The sequence below is a fragment of the Oncorhynchus masou genome, unplaced genomic scaffold (assembly GCF_036934945.1).
Source record: "Oncorhynchus masou masou isolate Uvic2021 unplaced genomic scaffold, UVic_Omas_1.1 unplaced_scaffold_5308, whole genome shotgun sequence".
NCBI classification, from domain to species: Eukaryota; Metazoa; Chordata; class Actinopteri; order Salmoniformes; family Salmonidae; genus Oncorhynchus; species Oncorhynchus masou.
Genome location: NW_027011716.1, coordinates 17,950 through 22,515, shown reverse-complemented (window position 1 = coordinate 22,515; position 4,566 = coordinate 17,950). Strand labels below are relative to the sequence as shown.

The window sequence follows — 4,566 nt, the reverse complement described above, 5'->3', positions numbered from 1 at the left end:
AGTAGTAGTAGTAGCAGTAGTAGCAGTAGTAGCAGTAGCAGCAGTAGTAGTAGTAGTAGCAGTAGCAGTAGTAGTAGCAGTAGCAGCAGCAGTTGTAGCAGCAGCAGTAGCAGTAGTCGATAGCGCAACACAGAACAGCAGGAGAGACACGATGTCAATGCACCACACCCAAACCCTAGCAGCAGCAGCAGCAGCAGCAGCAGCAGCAGGCGTTGCCGGCTGGCAGCAGCAGCAGTAGCAGCAGCTGCTAAGCAGCAGCAGCAAAGGCTGGCGGCAGCAAGGTTGCCGCTGTTGCCACCAGCGCTGCCAGCAGCAGCAGCGTCGCTGCTGCTGTTAGCAGCAGCAGCAGCAGCTAAGGCTGCTGCTGCGCAGCAGCAGCAAGGCAGCAGCAGCTTCGCTGCTGCTGCCGCTGCCGCCGCTGCTGCTGCCGCCGCAGCCGCTGCTGCTGCTGCTGCTGCTGCCAGCAGCTGCTGCTGCCGTTGCTGCTGCTGCTGCTGCCACCGTTGCTGCCGCGTCAGCCGCCGCTGCTGTTGCCGCCGCTGCTGCAGCAGCAGCTGCTGCTGCCGCCGTTGCCGCTGCTGCTGCCGCTGTTGCTGCCGCTGCCGCTGCTGCTGCTGCTGCCGCCGCTGCCGCTGCTGCTGCTGCGCGCTGTGCCGTTGCTGCTGCTGCTGCAGCCGCTGCCGTTGCCGCCGCTGTTGCTGCTGCTGCCGCTGCTGTTGCCGCTGCCAGCCGGCTGCTGTTGCTGCTGCTGCTGCCTGCTGTTGCTGCTGCTGCTGCTGCTGCCGCTGCCGCTGCTGCTGCTGCTGCTGTTGCTGCTGCCGCTGCTGCTGTTGCCGCTGCTGCTGCTGTTGCCGCTGCCGCTGCTGCTGCTGCTGCCGTGCTGCTGCTGTTGCTGCTGCTGACGTTGCCGCTGCTGCTGCTGCTGCTGCTGCTGTTGCTGCTGCTGCCGCTGTTGCTGCTGCCGCTGCTGCTGCTGCTGTTGCTGCTGCCGCCGCACGCTGCTGCCGCTGTTGCTGTTGCTGCTGCTGCTGCTGTTGCTGCCGTTGCTGCTGCTGCTGCCGCCGCCGCTGTTGCTGCTGCCGTTGCCGCTGCTGCTGCTGCTGTTGCTGCTGCCAGCTGCTGCTGCCGCCGCTGCTGCTGCTGCTGCTGCCGCTGCTGCCGCCGCTGCTGCTGCTGCAGCTGCCGCTGCTGCTGCTGCTGCTGCCGCTGCTGCTGTTGCTGCTGCTGTTGCTGCTGCCGCCGCTGCGTTGCTGCCGCGTGCTGCTGTTGCTGTTGCTGCCGCTGCTGCCGCTGCCGCTGCGTTGCTGTTGCTGTTGCTGCCGCTGCTGCTGCTGTTGCCGCGAGCAGCGCTGGCCGCCGCTGCTCGCCGCCGCTGCTGCTGCTGCCGCCGCCGCCGCTGTTGCCGCTGCTGTTGCCGCCGGCCAGCCGCCGCTGCTGCCGTCGCTGTTGCTGCCGGCTGCTGCTGCCGCCGCCGCTGCTGGGTTGCCGCCGCTGCTGCTGTTGTCGCCGCTGTTGCTGCTGCTGTTGCTGCCGCCGCCGTTCGCCGCTGTTGCAACGCTCGGTTATACTGCCGCCGCCGGCCGTACCGGTCAGCCGCCGCCGCTACAGCCAACAGCCAAGCAGCGCTGTTGCTATTGCTGCCGCCGCCCGCCGCTGTTGCCGTCAGCCGCCGCTGTTGCTGCCGCTGCCGCTGCTGCTGCCGCTGCTGCTGCTGCCGCTGCTGCTGCTGCTGCTGCCGCTGCTGGCTGCTGCTGCCGCTGTTGCTGCTGCCGCTGCCGCCGCTGCTGCTGCTGCCGCTGCCGCTGCTGCTGCTGCTGCTGCCGCTGCTGCTGCCGCCAGCTGCTGCTGTTGCCGCTGCCGCTGTTGCCGCCGCTGCCGCTGCCGCCGTTGCTGCTGTTGCCGCCGCTGCTGCTGCTGCCGCCGCCGCGCGTTGCTGCCGTTGCCGCCGCCGTTGCTGCTGCTGCCGCCGCCGCTGCTGCCGCCGCCGCGCTGCCGTTGCTGCCTGCCAGCTGCTGTTGTTGCTGCCGCCGCCGTTGCTGCTGTTGCCGCTGCTGCTGCTGCTGTTGCCGCCGCTGCCGCCGCTGTTGCTGCCGCCGCTGCTGCTGTTGCTGCCGCCGCTGCTGCTGCTGCTGCTGCCGCCGCTGCTGCTGCTGCTGCTGCCGCCGTTGCCGCTGCTGCTGCTGTTGCCGCCGCTGCTGCTGCCGCTGTTGCCGCTGTTGCTGCTGCTGCGTTGCCGCTGCTGTCGCCGCTGCTGCCGCTGTCACGCTGCTGCTGCTGCCGCCGCTGCTGCTGCCGCCGTTGCCGCTGTTGCCGCTGCCGTTGCCGCTGCTGCTGCCGTCGCCGCCGCTGCGCTGCTGCCGCCGCTGTTGCTGCTGCTGCTGCTGTTGCTGTTGCTGCTGTTGCTCGCCGCTGTTGCCGCCGCTGCTGCTGCTGCTGCCGCTCGCTGCTGTTGCTGCCGCTGCTGCTGCTGCCGCCGTTGCTGCTGCTGTTGCCGCCGCTGCTGCTGCTGCTGTTGCCGCTGTTGCTGCCGCTGCTGCTGCTGCCGTCGCCGCTGCTGTTGTTGCTGCCGCTGTTGCTGCTGTTGCCGCCGCTGTTGCTGCTGTTGCTGCTGCCGCTGCTGTTGCTGTCTGCCGCCGCTGCTGCTGCTGTTGCTGCTGCTGCTGTTGCTGCTGCTGTTGCTGCTGTTGCTGCCGCTGCTGCTGCTGCTGTTGCTGCTGCTCGCTGTCGTTGCGCTGCTGCTGCTGCTGCTGCCGCTGTTGCCAGCTGCTGCTGCTGTTGCTGCTGCTGCTGCCGCTGTTGCTGCCGTGTCGCTGTTGCCGCTGCTGTTGTTGCTGCCGCTGTCTGATGCTGCCGTTGCTGCTGTTGCCGCCGCTGCTGCTGTTGCTGCTGCTGTTGCCGCTAGTTGCTGTTGCCGCCGCTCAGTTGCTGCTGCTGTTGCTGCCGTTGCTGTCAGCTGCTGCTGCTGCTGCTGCCGCTGCTGCTGCTGTTGCTGCTGCCGCTGTTGCTGCTGCCGCTGTTGCGCGTTGCTGCCGCCGCTGCTGCCGCTGCTGTTGCTGCGCTAGCAGCATGCAGCCGTTAGCAGCTGCTGCTGCCGCAGCAGCCGCTGCCAGGCAGCAGCAGCAGCAGCTGCCAGTTGCAGCAGACCTCGCAGCAGCCAGCATGTTGCTGTTGCCAGCCAGCTGCTAGCAGCAGCATGCAGCAGCAGCAGCAGCAGTTGCAGTAGCTCAGCAGCAGCAGCACGCAGCTGCAGCAGCAGCATGCAGCTGGCCAGCAGCAGCAGCAGCAGCAGCAGCAGCAGCAGCAGCATGCAGCTGCCAGCAGCAGCAGCAGCAGAGCAGCAGCAGATCACAGCAGCAGCAGTAACAGCTAGCAGCAGCAGCAGCAGCAGCAGCAGCAGCAGCAGCAGCAGCAGCAGCAGCAGCAGCAGCAGCAGCAGCGCGCAGCAGCAGCAGCAGCAGCAGCAGCAGCAGCAGCAGCAGCAGCAGCATGCAGCATGCTGGCAGCAGGCAGCAGCAGCAGCAGCAGCAGTAACAGCAGCAACAGCAGCAGCAGCAACAGCAGCAGCAGCAGCAGCAGCCGAGCAGCAGCAGCAGCAGCTAGCAGCAGCAGCAGTAGCAGCAGTCAGCAGCAGCAGCAGCAGCAGTAGCAGCAGCGCTAGCAGCAGTAGCAGCAGTCAGCCAGCAGCAGTAGTAGCAGCAGCAGCAGTAGCAGCAGCAGTAGGAGTAGTAGCAGGCAGTAGTAGTAGTAGTAGTAGTAGTAGTAGAGAGGATAGTGAATATACTTAAAGCAGTGAATATGATGAAAGACAGGAAGTGAACAACGGCCATTACTGCTGTCTTTTCAGTGTCTTTCTATAATCCGAACTCTCTCTACTCCTCTGTCTCCCTCGCTCCCTACTACCCCTCTCTCTCTTCAACCTACTTTTTGACTCCAACCTCACTTCATCCCAGCTGAGCGGAAACCCATCAGAACACAATTGAATGAATCAGATCCAGGGCGATATCTTTAAAAGCCGGATCAATAAAATAGATTCCATTCCCTTAATAAAGCTTTTGAAGTATAAACCAATGCAGTCTCATCCATTCTGAAACTTAATATGGCACTAAAGTAGAGACAATTGTGTGTGTGCGTGTGTATCCGAGAGTGTGTGTTGCGAAGGAGTGTGTATGCGATAGGGATGAGCTCTATTCAAGCAGTTTACCTTCCTCACAGGCGTCGCCACGGTAACCGGCGGAGCATGAGCAAGAGCCCTCGGAGCAGGTGCCGTGGCCGTTACACTCTGGGTCGATGCACTGGCCCACTGAGACATCACACTCTGGACCCTTCCATCCGCTGTAGCAGATACACAGGCCCTTGTCATATTGACCATTGCCACTGCAGAGGACTGGACAGGCAGCTAGACAACGTAGGACAAATGACAGGTACATCAGGTCAGGCGATGGCTTCGCGTCCTGTTCTATTGTTATATATGGATTAGGTACGTTGAGATTGTCATATTGGACATGACCCTTTATGAGTTTCAAGATAGGGGGTGAAATATTCTGTATTATAAACTGGGTGGTTCGA

General features: G+C 63.9%; 1 pseudogene; it reads right to left on the bottom strand.

Annotated features, from left to right (window-relative positions):
• Positions 1 to 168: 168 nt before the first annotated feature.
• Positions 169 to 3,161, bottom strand: LOC135535908 (alpha-protein kinase 1-like; annotated as a pseudogene).
• Positions 3,162 to 4,566: the final 1,405 nt, after the last annotated feature.